Genomic DNA, 19,678 nt, shown 5'->3' with positions numbered 1-19,678 from the left:
AAACCTGTTAAAACTAGGGTGTACACAATTCAACACAGCTGTGTGCGCGTAAGGCAAGTGTAGTCACCATGGACATCAGAAATGCTTGGTAGCAGTTCGCTCTGATATGGTGATAGGAAAGAAAACTGGGTTTGCAACAATGAAAAATCGGATTAGTTAAAAGTAGAATGCAAAAATTAAAGCGATTGGGTCAACTCATATGAATGTACAAAATTGCGCTAACAAAAGCAACGATTTCTCTTAGAGAGACACAGTTTTTTTATGTTATTGACCCAAACACTGCGATCCAAACAAATGTAACCAACACAGAGACAAATGTATACAAACTATCTGATAAATACTGAGCATAACGCTTGTAAAATACGTAAGATGTATATCCGGCAGAAACAAAAAAAAAACACATAACGAACGAATAATTCTGATTTGACCGAAACAAAACGTTAGGCTGAATACACAAAAAAGATATAAGTGTGTGTGTATGCGTGTGCGTGTGTGTGTGTGTCTGTAGATATCTATCAAACCCACAATCATTTGAGCAGTTCTTCATCGATCCAAGGCTGTTTAATTCATAATTTCATCGACACGTTTATGAATGCAAAGATCAATTCGCACAGGTGTGTGACTTACTACAAAACGTAAGCGATCGTTAATGCTAATCCGGTTTTTGTGTGCAAAACATAACGCGTGGCGTTCACAGCAACAAACTTGTTTGATGAAAATTTAGAGAGCCGCAATTGTTCTGGTGGTCTGCTTCGATCGAGCTACACAATTTTCCGAAATTTCCATACCAGAAGCAACTTGAGAGCTATCAAAACACGCACACACACACAGACACACACACACATACACGTAAAAGCAAGAAGCCCCAAACCGAACTTATGCCAAAGCCAATAGAATAATTTTGTTTTGTAAGCTCATTTTATTCGCGCTGCATAGTTTTCACTATAGTTATCAGCCATTGAAGCGCCACCATATGCCTGTACTGTTCAGTAATGATTTGCAATAGCGCTCACTTCATTGTTTATTTTCATCGATTGTGTTATTGTTATTGTTTCAGGTAGGAAGATCCGTCAGTGTGGATTGTAATTTATTATTCGAATTACTCAGCTCCTTTTCCCAACCACAATAATTGCTTAAGGCGTACATACACTAACGTGACGAATAAAAAGTCATATGCATTATTTTCCAATCAGACGTCAGATTTAATCGTCCAAATTGATATAAAAATGCGAGTGCTCCCAGTGGATAAAACAAAATAGTATAAAAATAGAAGAATCTGGTCAATACTCCTCACGAGGTGTAGATGCATCATTCATTGATGAATGCACAAGTAAATCAAATATCGCTAACTAAATGTGTCATGGGTGAACACACAAAAATCAAATGCTAAATACGGGAAAACGTGAACGTTGTATACGATTTTTTACAAAAAATTAATCAACCGCTATTTTAGGGATGCGAAACCAGTTCATTCACCCATGCATTCGACGATTCATGAACATTTTATTCAAATATACGTTTTCTGCCACACCGACCGGGTTAGATGAAGCTGCCGGTACTTGTCGATTTATTCCGCAGGTATGAGGTGAATTTCTTTTGTTGTGATATTATGGATTGTAAAAGCACTTTTGTAGCTATCTGGTCAAGCAGCAGAATTACTAACGACGCCATGGTGCAGGAAACTGTTGACACAAAGGTGAAATCTTGGTAATCAATAATTTATCGAACGAATAAAGCATCCAGGAAACTATTTCCGTAGAACCGAAAAATACGTAAACACGCCGATACGTTGGAAGTAGAAGGCAGAAATGCACGCAGAATGAATGCAAAGTAACTTATAAATAAAATTTGTCTAAGCTACGTAAGATTTGATGGGATATAATTTGCGATGGATGAAGCTGTTTCGATGCGAGAACACACAAAACGTTCTGTATACCTACGAAACCGTTAGCCTTTAAGGGACAGTGTAATTATAAACTTTAAACAAATTGGCACAGTGAGCAGCTACTGAACGGCCAGGACAAAATCTAGTGAAAGGCAAGTGTTTTTGGCGAATGGTTTACTTTATTGTTTGTCAGATAAATTATCACTCCAACCGCACAAGTGTCGAGATAATTGTGGTAGCCACCTCTCATAGTAATATTTAACATAACAGCAGACGTAAACCCTTGTTGGAACGACTTTTGAATATATCTGTACAAAGGTGTAAAGGAGCATAAAGGAGTTCCAAAATAAAAAAAAATTCTATAAAATCATGTTTCCGTTCATACTGGAGCAAGCCGCTGCTGCGTTAATTTGGTAATAACCGAAAACAAAACCACGAATGTATGACGCGATCAATTGAAATGTGCGCAATATTGTGTGGTTTAGGCTAAGGAGCAAAGACAGCAATCTGGGAATGCAAGAATTTTAGCAATTCAGTAATTTCAAACACAGATGGGCAAACGAATACAAATTCGCTTCAACTTCACGGTGACAAACATGAAAACAAAAAACAAAAAACAATACAAACGAAACTGCAGATGTATGTCCCACATCGTGATTCTGAAGGAAAGGAAAAAAAACCTTATCACGTGAAACAAGTGAAACAAAGAACAAACCAACAAATATGTAACTAAATTTGTACATACAGCTAAGACAAGAAGACAGAAAGTAATAAATGAGGAAAACAAAAACCCAATTTTTAAAGCCAGAACATAAAATAGACTAAACCTTTCGTCGACGGTAGCGTTCCAGGTTCGTTTCGTCGAGCCACGCCTACAGCGCAGGTGCGACACACTTTACCACGCCTATTTCGCATCCAAATAAGATGAAGAAACTTCAGCACGAGCGCACAGCACATGTTGAAGCCATTAGGAAATATTTCAGCGCTTGAAATATTTCGCCATGATCGAGAGTTGTGAGAAAAAACCTGCAAAAGAATCTATTTTACTCATTTTGTCTTCATCTTTTGCCGCATCTTGCGTCTTTTGAAAGTGCTGTGCGTACGTATTTTTGAGTGTTTTCTAAAAGTTTGTGTTTTGCATCGGGGCTCAAGTGTGCTAGTACGTTTTGATTTCAGACGTTTTGGTTGCAATACAAGCACCGAAGGCAGCAAAAAAGGTAAGTAGTATTCCTCGTGAACTGTAAAACTGTAGCTTCATCACATCCCACGGCTGGATGCTAAAAAGCAGTACTTTTGTGGCAAACTGCACATCCCAAAAATTTGCATGTGACAGTTTCAAGGGAATAGGGACCATTTTGCTACGAGTTTTTAAAGTACCATATAGTTGTACCGACGTAGTTTTCTCCGTGGGGAATTGAAAATGTCTGACTTTTCAAATTAAATGAATAACTTTTGCAAACTCGAATCCTGTCCTGATAAACTCACTCAGCAAAACCAACAAAAACGTAAAACAAAACTGACTTTAAAAATGTTTTCTATTCAGTTTTTTTTGTTAAGCTAATTAAACAATTATTTTATGTTTTCTCCAAAACGAAAACTGTGTTAAAAACAACTTGGTACCAATCAACTTTATCGGACACTGTTACTGCACATTAATGTGCATTGATGGTCGGTCCTTTACACGGCAGTACTACCATCAAATCTCATTCCAATCTTTCTCCTGGATGCAGCACTGTCTATCAGACTAGTGGCAAGCAACGAGTCAAGTAATCAAGAAGATTCAGTTTTAAACCTCCTCATGAGATATAAAAATATAATTAAAAAACGCTAAAAGGTTATTTTTCCCTTTTATCCTTATTTTTGTTTCTGAAGAGAAACTGGATCCAGTTACTTAAAGTATAAATCATAATTTAACGCAAAACATGAATGTCCCAATAATGTCCTACAAACTGCTGATAGACTAACACAAAAATGTCAATAAACACGTGCAATGGGTTCATGAGGTATGGTTTATTGACTCGCAGTTCATAAAATTAAATCAAGGTATCGCTTGAGTTGTAAAACCAAATTCTGTAATGAAACATTGTTTTGCCTAAATCTTTAAATACGCGCAATATGCATCGGCATCATTCGGCGAACGTTATATTTGTATAGAATTATACTGTAACACGTCCGTACGGCCGAATTGTCTAAGGACAAAAATGTAATAATACGTAATGGATCACGGTACAAACCTACCAAACAAATGGTTCAACTTCAATTCGTCGTTGATGGGAGTTCTAATTCGGAATCCAAGGTACGGGAAAATGAGCTTTGAGCGCAGGGAACACAAGCATCAAGCAACTTACTTTTCCAGACTTATGTATTTGGTACGCTCATCATTTCTGCGTGATTCCCATTTACCATCGCCTATCGTTACACTTCCTTGCACCGTTGGCTGTGGATGGTCCTTTGGCAATCGAGGAGCATAATATAAAATATACACCCAGCCCCAACAGCATTAATCCGAATGACATTTTCAGTTTTTCGCTTTTCGTTCGTTCCAATCCATCAATGTCGCCGAGAAAAAATGTTACTATGTATTTTCTATAATACAAAATAATTCTTCTTTCTATGCTCGGATGTTTCTTTTCGCTTTCTCGATATCCTGTACGGACCCTGGCTCAGTTAGTGGGTGAAGTTTTTTTTTTTTTGCTGCTATCAAACGGTTCGGACATTGTTGGAAGTGCTGCGTGTCAAAGTTCTATAGCTTTCTGGCTGTGGAAGGACGGCTCAGATTTTGATTTCGTTTCGGACGGCCAATGGGAAGAAAAGTTTCTACGTTGATGTAAAATCTCGAGGGACAAAGCTTTCCATATAAATTTGTTCTTTTTCACGTTGACGGCCGTTCGCTTGACGGCCGTTTTACATCCTAGAAAGAAAATGAATCGCCATCTGAGCACCAGGGATTCCGAACACACGCACACCTACTTGAACGGAAATGGAGGCAAAAGCAGCTCTCAGCAACCGAATGCAACGGGGCGACAAGTCTCTGACAGAAAATTCATCACACCGTCAGTCGAAGCGTCTAGGCGACAACGCTCAATCAACGGCAGTGAAAAACCTTTCCCAGTCCTTGCGTGATAAGCAACACCTATTGGATAAGGTTAAACCCATGCCAAATGCTGTTCCATCATATCCAACCCTGCTGCTGTTTACATAAGAAAATGATATTAGAATTCAAGTACATTCTCAAGCACCACTGCTTCGTAAGAGTGTGATTTGGGAGAGTAGTCGAACTTAACCCTCGCCTAGAAAATGTTTCTTATCCAACGCCCTTTTAGACGCTTTTAGCAACGGAAATGGCTTAATGAGTCTAATACGTGAAACACAATACCGTCGCCATCGATCGTACACAAATAGGCACATTTCAAGTGTCTCAGCCATTGAATTTTCATGGCTTTTAGGTGATTTTATATTTTTTTGTTCCTTAACCTTCCAATAATATGAGCTTATGCTTTCATTTACACGCATATATTTTATTGCAGCCTTTGATCGTGGTGTTTGAGACAAGATTTTTCTCTTCAAATTGTATTTTGGTTAAGAAATGTCCTTTAAAGCGCGTCTGCCATACTTTTACTCAGTTGTATTAGTACGTGGAAAAACAGCATTGTGGTATACAATCGTCATACTGTCCGTTCCAAGACTGTTGTAGTTACTGCAGTTCTTTGCTCTTTTTTACAGAGCAGGCAAACTCTTACAGACTGTAAAGTATGCAAACGAACGGCAAACGTATCGGAAGGGCTTAGAAGTTGGACGAATTTATGGTCTAATTTAAAACGGAATGGGTTTGACCTTCACCGCTCAAAACATGGACCCTTCTACAATAGTTCAATATCTTTTTCGATCATTTGCAATATCTTTGCTTTCAACAAAGATGTATCCTTCAAAGGCCTTACCACCTCCGGTCCCTGACGCTGGTTTAATTTATTTCCTTTTTGTCTTGGATTTTCGGCAAACAGCGTAACCAAGCTAACCAACAAACGACAACTTTGGTTTTCAATTAAATGCAATCCATTGTGTGTATGAACCCATTACCTTCCCTTTGCCGAAATGCAATTTGGTTAGTCAAGGTCACCGATACAAAGACGATCTTCAAAATCCTTGGAACAAGTGAAATGAACCTGTACAGCTGATGTTATAGCAGAGCCGATACGTGACGTCGTCTACACTCTAAAACAATTGATGGGCGGAAAGTAGCCTGAAAGCGTGTATCTTCAACATTTTGTTAGTACAACGCACAAATTCAATATGAAAGATTCATAAAATTGGGAAAAAGAACACGATTATTCATATTGATTTCTGATTCGATTGCTTTGTTAATAGGTTTGATTGGTACTATGCAGTTAATTGCTTATTGGAGAGAGGATGTAGAAAAGTATGAATTTTAACATAAACGCATTGTGTTTTTTAAAAAGTGGTGGCGGTAACTGCCGTAAAACAAGTTTGAAAAAGAGGATGCGTGAGTCGAAAAAAAAAACAAAGATCACTTAAATACATGAGCGATGGTGCAGATGATGTTGTCGATGGATGCAAAGACGATGACTACAATCTGGTTTTCTGTTATTATTGGAACCTCGGGCTACATGCGATGTTGTGCTGGTGGTAGCCATTGACTCAAAGTCTGGCCGATTGCTTTCCATTTTTTTTTTTGTAGCGTCAGATTTGAAAAACTGCCACATCGTTAAATTTAATATGAAACTCATTTAGCTAAAGTGCTGCCGATTTATTTATTTATATGTGGTGCTCGTTTTGCCTGCTGGTCGATGAAGAATGGTATATTACATCACGAACCACCGCCGCGTACCCCGTGTTGCAGCTTCGTCTTATTTTAAAGCTTATCGTATGAGACAGACCGTCGCTCTATCAAATCATCAATTTCCATCGTGCACTTTCTTCGCCAATGAGGCGATACTCAAGGTTCCTTACATTATGGACAACTTCAAATTTGTATTTTGATTTTTTGTTTGTCTGTTTGAAAAGCAATTCCAAACATTAAAATGAAAGTTTTGTTCAGAAGATTGTTCAGGAGATTTGCATTTTTTTTTTACTGGAACAGAACGGTCTGGCAAGAAAATTTTTATTTGTGTTGATCATAATCGGGGAAAAAAATGTTTTATATTGTACGTACATAAACGTACAAAATAAGAAATATATAAATGAAAATCCATGACAAAGTTTTGAAAGTCTGTGGAAATATGTGGCAAATAACAAAGCTTTGAAGTCAAGCAACTTAAATAAGCGTTTGGTTGGATGTAACTTTTTAAGCAAATTATGTGTTGCTCATTTCGATGTAAAAATACGTTAAGAAACTCTGCATCTTAATCCTTTTTTCAAGTTACTTCACATATTCGGGTTTTATTTCAGAAATGTAATGCTATTTCTGAAGCCAAACCGCCTGTTTTGATCCCTTTCTCTCTTTCTCTCTCTCTCTTTCTGTTGCTCTCTCGCTCTCCCCTCCTTGCTCAGGTAAATCGAAACACTAGAAAGTATTATTCCGCCTGGCATACAAAGTAATGGCACAAAAAAAAACTTTACAACGCTTTTACTCTCTGTGGACAGCATTCTGTAACGACGTAAATTTGAGTTACAAAAAATGGCATGGTCAGCATATATCATCCCAGCTTGTTACGTACAGGAATGCAGAGCACAAAAAGCTAAAAAGCATTACATGGATTACAGGAATGTTGTCCAGCTAATGGAAAGCGTGAACTAGTCTTAATGATCATGCATTGTGTGATGATATTTCGTTTTCATGCGTATTTTTACACCAATGTTACAGCTAGCATCATCCAAACTAGAAGAATGTTTACAAGAGTCTTAAGGTGTTCGAAAAGTTATATTACAAGAATGAATGCTCTTCTTGTCTACTTTCCTTGCTTGATTATTTAATCAATTTTTTTATTCTGTAAAGACCGTATTGTCAATCAATCCTATTATTAAACATTTTTATTTTACAAGTTGAGCTTGTCAATTTTGGAAAATATTCATATGTAACATGCATACGGTCTATGTAGCATAATGCAAACATAATACACAACATGTTTCAATTTCAAATGTTATTTAGTTTATTATATTTTTCTCTTAAACAATCAAATTATTCTGAAATTATCGTTTAAATGTTCTTTCGATTTAGTGCGACTACAAGTATACATCGAAACAGTTTCAATCGTTATTGCATTGAGTGTATGATAAAACAACTCATTTCGTGGTTTATTTTGTTAACTTTTATGGTTTCTCTAACCCGCAAACTGGTAAAATCTGTAGTAAAAGCAAATATTTCCAACATTCGGCAATACCTTCTATAGGAAAGTAACTAAATAAATTTATACCGATCCCTAAACTATCTTACACGCATAACCAGAGCAAACAATGAGGGTAATCTCGACACTTCCCACTTCTTCCGCCTCAAAATGACCGTTCTAATCATACAAAAAAGAGAAGAAAAAACCATGGACAACGTAAGATATACTTAAAATGTATACAATGCTTGATAGCCTTTCATTCATCATCCCTCGTTTGATTGATGGAACTGTCACCCACGCATTTTCATTTTCCCATTTTCCTAGTCTAGTCGTTTTTTGTTTACCGATGATTCCAGTAGTCCGGAAGCAGCTAAACGTACGGCACCATCTTTTGCTTTCCGATGCAGAATGTTTCTTCACCGTTTTGTTGAGTGTTTCGTTGTCTCGTTTCCGACTTTTAAGGGCTGTAGAAATCTTTATATTATGTAAGGAACTTCTTCTATAAAAGCAATTAAAGTGGCGTGTACAAAAACTTTACATTTATGATAATTTAAAAAACATTCTGCAGCTCAAATATTTTATTAAAAATGCAAGGCTTTTGTTATAATTTTTTTACAAATATAACACAAACGTTAAACACAAAAAATAGCAACTTTCTTTTGGAGCTTGTAACACCCCGTCAAGAGTCATCGTTGTACTGTGGTTTGTCAATAATAATTGCATTAAACAAACGTTGGTGCGTTGTGTGTAATCTTGTAGGAGTCTAAAATGTACCTCCTGGAGGGCTAACGTAATCATCTGCTACTGTTTCCTTTAAAAAAAAAAAACATAACAAAACCATCCAACATTAGTTCTTTTCCCTCAAGTGTCAATGATGTGCGAAGGTCACAGCTATTTCTGCGTCGCATCGTTCTTGCTACTGATGCCATAGTAAAATTTATGACGTAAACAAGGTCGAAGCAGTTAGCAGGTGTGAACAACAGGGATACATCTTCATACACGGTCAAAGGAATCAAATAACCATAAACTTATTCACTACGGCGTGTGGAACAGAAAACAAAAAGACCCTGTGACGTAATATTGACCATACTTATGAGTAATTATTATTTTTATTTCTGAAGCATAGGAATTGTAATGAGCTGTTCATTTTTCGATTGATTGTCACTTTCAATATTTAGAAATCAATTATATTTGCTGGATTTGTTGTAGTTGCCATATTCCTTCTTAATCGTCCTTGCCACAAACATAAAACATATCTGATGGCCAAACGTCAAACTGTAAAGGTTCGTTGGCCGAAACGGAACCGACTGCGGTCTGATTTCGACTGCCGTAAAAACCGCTACCCCGTACGCAGGACTGACTAGCTATCTAAAGGTAAACTAAGGAAACTCGTAAATGGCATACCAAGGCATCTTCAGGCTGTTAAGTCATACAAGAAGAAGAAGAATTTTTAATTTTTGTTATTCTTACTAATTGATTGATTTATTTATTTCTTCATTTATACATTTAGTTTAAGTGTTACGGCTCTGTTACGTATTTTATGTCCTTCATATGAGTTCGACCATATTTCTTAAGACATTTATTATTTTTTTGCCCTCTGCCCGGCATGCTCGATCTTACTTATCATCTTTTTGAATGATATTAAATCATGATTTTATGTTGATTTCTGGAATAGAAACATTAGTAAACATAATCAATTGTTAGTATGATTTTGTTGCTATTTTATTCGTTTATCTTGCCGTTAAATTGCTCCGTGGACAGTTTTGTACTAAGCCAGGGACATAAATACGTTTTTTTGTAATTTTTGATCGCTTTTGCTAATGCCCAAACGTCTTCAAATGACCGTACCTCTAGTTGCCGTAGTGGATAGTAACCATAGTAACCAAAATAAAAGAAGGAGATTGAGAAAAATTACACTTAGGGCAGTTAAATAGAATAAAAACCCGGCCATAAATTAACATTATATAGTTTTACTTTCACATTCTTTCATGTTTACGAAATTTTCCGAAACCGAGCATGCCTGGGATAAAACAATTAATTTTTTGTATGTTACATAGTCATCACTGTTAGCAATACGGCTGTTTTTTTAGAATAAAAAAACCAAAATTTTTAAGACTGAAAAACTAAGAAAAAAAATCATCTTTATTTTATTTTTTTATAATATAAAAGACTTTATTGTCAAATATTAGGCTGCTATTTTGATGTAATGTAACATTAAACTTATTATTCAATTAATTTAATTTAATTCGCTAGAAAACAAAAACTCTTATTCCAACGGCGCTGGTTTCACACGCCAGGACTGGGACTCAAATTCTGTCCAGACCGTTCCACGGTTTTGAGGTGTGACTATCAAACTACTATTAAACTATCCTCAAATTTCATAAGCCATCCATATGAGGTCGATGTGATCTAGGAGGTCGTTAAGCCAAGCAGAAGAAGATGAAGAAAAATAAGAAGTACACAACACTTTAAATCAAAGATGGCGAAGAATATAACAGAAGTTATATAAATTCAAAGTTATGAACAATCGTTATAAAAGAATATTGACGGATCATCGTTTTAACTTTAATATCGTCCTAGATTCATTTGAGTTTTTAAGGTATCACCCCGCCTGATTATCGATGAATTTATAATTGTTAAAATGAATTAAACTATCGTTTTCAAGCATATCGCTTAAGATGATGACTTTCTATTGATAGAACATATGAACTATGAATATGAACGGGTGGTTACAAGTTTTTGTTTTGTGTGAAAAACTATGTTTCAAGTATGATTGAAATATGCCTTTTTTTTGGGTGACCATTTTCACAATAAAAAAACAAACAAACCTCAAATGAATGCTGAACATGTGAAAATTGTAAATATAGCCATTTTTCCTCATTTCCATTATTTTAACCTTTCTATCACTAAATTAACATCTTCAGCGTACCGTTTCTACTATGGAGCGATGTTTGTCGTTATGCTAAAAAGTATATTGGTTCAATTATTTTAATCATCATCATGCAGTACATCGTCAATTCTGATCTCAATCACAATGTTAGTCGTCAAAAGAGAAGAGAGAAAAAAAAACAACCATTGACGGGAAAGCTTCAAAGTGCCAATGGCAATTCCGACACCAAGAACTCGATTTAAGCTGCAAGTCATTAGTTCAACTGATGACTGTTTCAAACGGTGTTTTCAACGTGGATTTCTTCCAAAACTGAAACTATAATGGTGGCAAAAGCAAAGCACCGAAAATGGAGCAGCCTTTCGATTTGCTTCCACGTATCCTCCCCTTGCTAATGCGGTTGATCATCCAACCAACACAGCCATGTTCACAAATAATGATTCGGTGTTTCTGCCTGCCTCAATGAATGTGCACGTTGAGCGATTATTTTCCTATACCTTATGTTTTTAATCAACAGTAACGCCATCAACGCAGGAAGACATGAGCAGACAATTGTCATCACCATTAAAGTAATCATATGTAGCGGAGTCCAGCGATCCAAAAAAGAAGGCTTTTGTTTAGTTTTTTTTTGTGGCGTTCTTGTTACGGTAACCGTTTGAGCCCGAATACATTAAAGATCTTATTTCACTCGATACACTATAGTCTATAGATTTACACTTCAGTACTGACGATGCGTCAGAAATGAAACCTCAAAACAACGACGCTAATGGATGCATTTTTTACACGACTACTCGCTGTTCTGCTGCTCGAGGTGACGATGGTGGATGAGTGTGGACCCAGTTCCATTCGGTGATAAAACCCTTCAATTATACGGAATGAAGTACAATTTACCTTTTACGCTTGTGGTTCTATTGATTTATACATAATTCGCAACCAACGCAAAACGAGAGTCGTTCGCGTCGCATAAATCGATTCAGAAGTTAAGTGGCATGCATTTAGCATTAAACATTATGCATAAACCTTGTTACCAATAAAAACGACCCCACTGATTATTTCTCTTGTACACAAGCGCATGGACGTATCTTAGTATTTACGGAAAAATGGGCTGGGAAACAGTGTTGGTGTCGCTAATTGATCACTGATTTTAACTGAATGTTGTCTGTAAAGTGTTATGTTCGAATAGACAACATTCCAAATGGGAAAACCTCAAATTCGTCACACTTCGTCGATTGTTGGTTTTAGATTGTGAATTTTTCAGACGTTTTTAGCACAAAATATAACAAGAATTCATACGATTGTTGATTATAATGTACTGTTCTAAACTCGACGCAGTATGCACTTTATATTTTCACTAAGGAATCATCGTAATCACCTCCTACAAACACTGTATATTTTCTGTAATACTGAAATTTGCAATGTAATGAACAAAACGCGCTACAAAATCGTAGCTCGTGTTCGAAGTACAGCTCACCTAGCACTGGCAACGCACAAAGTTGCTGGAAGTCAAATAAGTCAGGCACAAAGATCTGGGTACAGCAAATTTGGTTTATGACCGTATGCAAAATGTGTACCCCATGAGCGTGCAATAAAATTGTTTGTTTTCAAGAAATACTATCGACCCATTAGAAATGTTTGAAACAGCAAAACATGAGTCCATGAAATGTCTACCTGGTTTCGGTTTACTCCAGTTTGTGATTGGAAATATGTTTGCAAAATAAAGGATTAAAGTTTTATTACTCCTATGTTTTACAATAATCGGACATTTACCGATCGCATGGGTAATTTTCTACAGTCTTCTGGCGGTTGAAGCTCTATTATTATCTATCATCTCAATTTAGCTTTGAAATTTTATATTTTATAACCGTAACTCTGTGTCTGCATAGCTATATTATTTGCACTATATCGTTTTTTTTTTTTTGTTTGTTTGTGAATTGAAACAACACTCACACGTTCATTGTTCATCAGGATGTTCTGCTCTGGAGAACTAAGGGTCTAGAGCTGACATCATTTAAATTTTGTGATATCTGAATGGGATATCTAGACTTCTAACCGTATTCTAAAACACAGTAATACAGCATAATATTTATTTTTTGGTTTTCTATCGTGCATTTCGACTTCGACTTTCGAGGAAAAAATCAAATCATTTCATGTATTATATACTGTTTTCGAAAAATTACTCATCTAACGCGTAGGTAAAAGGAACAATGCGCCAACGTAAGTGATACAAAAAGAGAACGAGTCGAAATTCAATCTTCATCATTTCTCTGCTCTAGAAGGTTTTCAAAATGTGTTACTCCTGCCGCTCAAAAACAACTGTGTTTCTTCGTCACCATTACAAAGCCCTCATCTTCGGTGCCCCATGATCCGCTATGGCGGAGTTTCTCTTGATGTTGACGGATTGCTATCATTAATCTATGACGTGCACGATTTTCCTAGGGAAGCACGGCTAAGCCGTAGCTGGCCTGTCAGTCACCCAGCCAGCCAACCGTCATTCAGCATCCCGTTCTTGTGCTGTCCAATTTGAAGCTCTCTTTCGCTCTACAAACCTTCTAAGCTGTCTCTCATCCCCTTTCACACACTCTCTCTCTCTCTCGCTCTCTATTTTCCTTTCGTTCTCATTTTCTCATTTTCACCCTCTTTCGTTCATGTAAATGTACAAGTATTTTCTCTCAAATCACACGTCCTCCTGCATCGCCATTCTATTGATTCGTCCTTTTCGCTGTTATCCTGATGGGTAATGCTCAACAGGGATTTGGTGTGAAGCAAATGCCCTTTCTCTTAAGTTAGGCTTGCTTCCGCTTCGTCCACACAAAACAACATGGTGTGTGAAGGGACATGGGTTGATTTTTCTGCTACATTGGATATTAGAGGTGGGTGCATTTGAATTCACCTTCAAACACAGACACCCTTCACAAGAACATCATTTCAAAACCCACACACGCACACATTGTGTTTGAGCGCATTGAGACGGCGAATGCGCGGAATGCGGTGACTAAGCAAACGAACAATCCTATATCAAGGGAAAGACTCATTCCTCTGGAGACATCGCTCCAGCATTGATACAATGTTTTCTTCCATTCACACGGTTAAGCTTTTTTTTTATTATTCTTCAACAACCAATTTTTATTTTTCTACGTTACGCAAGTAAAGTAAAGTCCGTGAAAAATTGCTGTGCTGTGCATTTCATTGCTAACAGATACTTAACAATTCTTGCAAAAAAACAACTGTCCCATTCTTCAGATGCGAAACATGTTTATGGTGGCAACTTCGGTAGCAATTTCTGAAGAGCTTTCTGATAGAAGTAGTCCTACAGTTCGAATCCTTTTTCATCTTCTCTTGGCCCTACAATCTCAAGAGTGCTTGGCTTAGTATACCGGTTGTTGGATACTCCTTTGTGCGGAGAGACGCACGGGATTTGAAGCCCGATCCTGCCATCTGAAGACCGGTGTCGCATTACCACGGACACCGGAAAGCCTCGAAGGAACCTGGAGTACACTACGATTAATTTTCAAACTGTAAAACTTTGGTTCGTCAACTCGAATAAAACGATGATGTGTATGATTAGCTTTCGTACCAGGCACAAAAACGGGGGATATATTTTCAAGTCGTTAGCAAGTAATGGTACACTTGGGTAGAGAGTAAACATTTTGGTTTAGAATCGGTCTTCTTGGTAGTTTCTGTCTATGCCGCTTTTATAAAGCAATGATTATGGCAATGAAAACATTAATATCCGGAAAGTGGTTTGCGTTCTGGTGACGATTTTTATAGAAGGACGTCCGTCCTTCTATCAAATTTGTCAAATTTGGAGTATTACAGGGAAATGCAAAAATTAAAGCGCAAGCGAACATAAAAACCTTGACCATTGATTTTTGGCGATTCAGTTTTTGGTTTTCCTGATTCGCTAATGTATTATATTTTTCAATATTAATGATCAAGGATTTCATATTCACTTGCGTTATTGTCTCAAATCTGCTCACCGCACTCTGAAATTTCTATCTGAACTCTGAAATTTGTATCTGTCGCCTCCACCCGGTGATGGACAGCGACGCCGTTCTGTACACAGCAGAACAGGGGTTCAAATTTCAATTGAATAGCGAAATATTTGAGGGAGAGGTCTATTCCAGTATAACGTTTTGTTACTAGGTGTTGGTTTTTCTAGTAAGGTCCCCCCCCCCTTACCTCCCTTTAGGGGGTAAAAAAACCGATCTTAGCGTTACGTTATTTATGACTGACTCCTAAGATAAACTTATAAATGATTGATCTGGTTTAACGTCCTGCTAGGTAACGTCCGTTAGCTCATGGTTTACTAGAATTTTAGAAACCACGTAGTCGAACAATCATTCCTCATTGTAGGCAAACAGTCCGGATCGGATTTGATCACACGAGTCCATCGGGCCTATTTCAGATATCACATAGTTGGATAGTGAGTCTTTTAAAGTAATTTCAAGTATTCTTTTTATACGATTAATACTGTATACCGAATAGATATATAGCAAAATAAAATAAATTGAAATTTGCTCAGTGCTCACTATTCAAAAAAGCAATTCAATTGCTGATTATATAGCTATTTAACATTAAAACCAAGCAACGTCTAACCGATTACCTGAGATGCAATTTTGCAGTCTTCATTCAACCCAAGGGTTTGGTTAATTAGGGAATAATTATGTTAAGCATTAAGCTTGGTAGATTTAGTTTTTACTTCAAACTTTCAAACCTGTACCCCGTACATGGCACATGAAGACAGTGTTTCGAAATTAATACTTTTGCAAGAAAAAAACGTATAACGATGTAATTACGAAGCCAAAACATACTCTTTTATACGCATGTCCAAAGTTAATTACACGCTTGCTCGCTATCGAATCGAATCCAGGAAAAGGTGTTGATTGGTTCGGCAATCAGGCAAAGAATCTATAAACTGTACCTCCCCATTTTAGAGCATTTATTACACGCTGATCCTCGATGTATCCTCACATGATGAAACATGATTACTAGAGGTATGCACGCAAACATTCACTTGCACAAAACGATGGATGAAATGTTGGGTAAAACCTTTTCTTTTCCTTCCTTTTCTCTTTCTACCGCCTGGAAACACTAAGGAAAAAGTGGCACATCGTCCTATTATCGAGATCATCATAATGCTCTTGTTCTTTTCTGATGATCTGCGTTTCATGTTCAGTCGATTTTGATCTCTTACGATGTAATCTTAGCGTTGCACTTTACCCACTGCTCAAATCCTTTTCTTATGTTCGCCTCGTACGTCTACTTGTTTTGATCACTCTATCAAGCTACAGCACGATGAGCTAACGGTCATCATCATTAACATTATCATCACTCGCTTCATCTTAAGCAACACCATCACCATCATCATCATCATTATATTCATTATAATTGGTTCTTATCATGATACAAATGTTTTATTTTTCTTGTATCATACTGCCATTTTTGACTCGTCAAACTGTGCTGTGCTGTATCATGGTGTTAAGCCAGGCAAATAATTTTGCTCCGAGATACACTCGCAACAAGCAATGTGACTTACCTAACTCACTTATGACGGAGTTCAGCATCCCGTTGCGGTCCCTGATTCTCATACATGCAGGTTCATAGTATGCTTAAGCCCTGACGAAATAAAACAATTGGTACCTCACAATGGAAAGTACGTAAAATTACATCCATCTAATGAAAATTCCACTAAAAATAGTACAATAACTGAGCTGCGACAGTAGTCTAGACTCTAAACCAGTATTTTATAAGTATGGCCTGCTTGACAAAACCCATCGCTTGAACATATCAACCACCAAAAGACAACCAACAAAAGTAATGAGAGAAAACGTCCATCGAGAAACCTGGAAACAGAAATCAGTACGGGGGAAAGGAACATAAAAAAGAGCCTCCATTACCGTGACAACTCTTTTAAAAGCATCGCGTCCCAAATGAAATCTCATCAATAAAACACCAAAGAACTTTGAAGGAAATTTTCGATTCGGAGGCTCAACGATAGGAGGAACACAAGCGAATAAATGAAACAAAAAAAAAAAAAAGGAAATCATTCAGAAACCGTTCACAACAGTGAAACTCAAAATAATATCAATGTATCGGTTACCAAGATAACTTGCTATGCGTATCGGTATTGTTTATTATGAAAACCATACACACCGTTGCTTTTCTATTGTTAGTAGATGTGAGCAGCAGGAATGTATTTAAATCGATACCAAACAACCTCAGCCAAGTTTGCACAACACACTGAGTATTGTAAAGTATTCTTGACTAGACTGCAAACATGGACACTGGCTAAGGTAAAGTTATGTCTAACTAACTAGTTCCGAAGCATCGAACAAAACAATCATACCACAATCGAGTAGCCCACGCGCTTAGTAAAACGTAAAGATTTTATTATTTTCTCTTTTGCACAAAATAAATGATCGTCATTAATTTTTATGAGGAGATAATTTATTTTGATATTATCATTGTGCTTAATCTTCGTACGTAGTGCCCTCGCATGTCTTTGCTGTGCTGGGTTCCTTTTTTTCATTTCTTTTTTTTATTTCCCTTCTCCCGCTGAAACTTGCTTGGGTGTTATATCGATGAATATTTGCTTCATGACTCTATTACCGTGTACTGGAGATGAAACATACAGTTACTGTGTTCTGAGACTCGAGTTAATCGGTTCGACACCCCAAAACCATCGATTATTCGACCACCGTCATCTCGAATCTATCGAAAACTAAAACACCAGTGAAAGTGACAACAGACTGTCGTTTTGTGTAAAACAAAGTCGTATCAAACATCAACAATTAGTACTACCGTAACTGTTCAGTTGTAGTTCACGAAGCTTTCTTGTCATTCGATGTATCAGAAAGAACAGTTGATGAATTTGTTTTTCATCCCTTTAAAAGTTCACTAAAAGTAATATTTGGTCTACAAAATGTTTCTATTTTATAACGATTGGGGAAAAGTGGCATCTGCCAGCACGAAACTAGGATTCTTTTGGTTAGAATCGTGTAATGAAGGACATGAAATTCCCAAGACAAACTACAATTGCTTCAGTGTGCAGCCAGACATGAGGAGAAAAAAAAACCACACCTAAAACAGAATAACGTTGGAAAAAACAGGTAAAGAGGAGGTAGAGAAAAGAGAACAAACAAAAATAGTTACAGTCTAATGTATTCTGACATTGACGAATGAAAGACAATTTATCAATCTCCATTGTGTTTTTGCGCGTTTTAATTTGCTATGGAACGCAAGCGGCACACCAACGGTGCACAACGCCTAGACGAGCGCATCATGTTGATGATCTTTAGGGAGACCGCCGAGAACGGGAATCTCCACGCTCTTCTCCGCACAAGGGCTGCTGTGACGATTCGTGACAGTGACGATTGTGACACAATCGCCTTCTACCCAGAACGGCCGATGATTTTGATTCCATAATGCCCAAAATGGCTGATTCGTTCGGAATTTCGTCCTTCCGTCGTGTCAAACCTTACACTGTAAGCAATTTAGTTCATGTGCAATGTCAAAAAGCAATAGCTTTGCGAATTTGTTCTCCGTTTCTATAATGACGGATATGTTTGTGTGCAGTGATAACAAGTCTTTCACATGGCAGTGCAGTGTATCAAATCCCAACCGAAGCATTGCTCAATATGCCGGCAAGGCGTCTCTTTGCGTCATCTTTGCTCTACAATTTCAAGAGATTTGGGCTTGTCAGTTTATGCTTTATTGACTTGATTTTTATCCATAGTTAGGTAGTCAATTGTATTTTCCGGAAGACGTTATTTGAAACCCGGTTCAGCCATGAAAAGGACGGTACTGCTACCACCACAGTCACCGAATCAATAATAAGAATTATAAGTCATTATAAGTCAGAATGACCTTAAGAATTGTTAAGCTAAAAGCAGAAAAACTTGTATTTTGATAACTTGCATGTCTTCTTCTTGGCCTGGACGACCTCTGAGGTCATGCCGGCCATCGAAATGGCTGCCGATACCACGTAGTGGGTCAGTCAGTCCTCACTACAGGGGGATGGTCCGGATGGGATTTGATCCCCGGTCCTGCCGTTTGAAGACCGACGCCGCTGTCGCCTATACCACCGGGCCGCCCCAAACTTGCATGTCTATGTGCATGATTACGTGTTGGTTTGGTGTTTTGCAGCAGTTACACAAAGCACAATTGCAATAAACCAATTGTCCGTTACTCCGAATTCTCTCCTATTATTAACCTTTCGCATACACGCTCTGTACTAAACAATGTCTGAAATTCCAATTGTAGCAAACAATTGGAATTTCAGAGCCATGCTGACTATGTGATTCACCTTTCTTGTAGTATGATCGATCAAATGTTCATCGTTAAGTTCATTAATCATTTGGGCATTAAGCAGAGAATCCACATCCACAGGATGTTTCTTTTTTTTTTTTCATTACCCCGCACCGTGGCAAATAAGCAAAAGAGTAAATGCGCATTGGAATTCATATTTAATTAATTGAAAAATATAAAATTTTGACTCGCTGAGGTCACGTGTTTGTTGGTTCCATCGTCTTACTTTATCGCAGCTACGCCACCATCGTTCCGTACGGCACTTGGAGGTGTGACTGCATTACTTCCCCAACCAAAGGGCGGTGAACCGACCTA

The 19,678-nt window shown here is 37.4% G+C and overlaps 1 protein-coding gene across 2 annotated transcripts in view; it reads left to right on the top strand.

The window, feature by feature from the left end:
• The window catches only part of LOC126558262 (homeobox protein abdominal-A homolog), a 295,819-nt gene that overhangs the window by 232,133 nt on the left and 44,008 nt on the right, over positions 1-19,678 (top strand). The gene's annotated exons all lie outside the window — the stretch shown is intronic.

This window comes from Anopheles maculipalpis, chromosome 2RL, assembly GCF_943734695.1.
Source record: "Anopheles maculipalpis chromosome 2RL, idAnoMacuDA_375_x, whole genome shotgun sequence".
NCBI classification, from domain to species: domain Eukaryota; kingdom Metazoa; phylum Arthropoda; class Insecta; order Diptera; family Culicidae; genus Anopheles; species Anopheles maculipalpis.
This window is presented reverse-complemented; position numbering and strand designations above follow the sequence as displayed.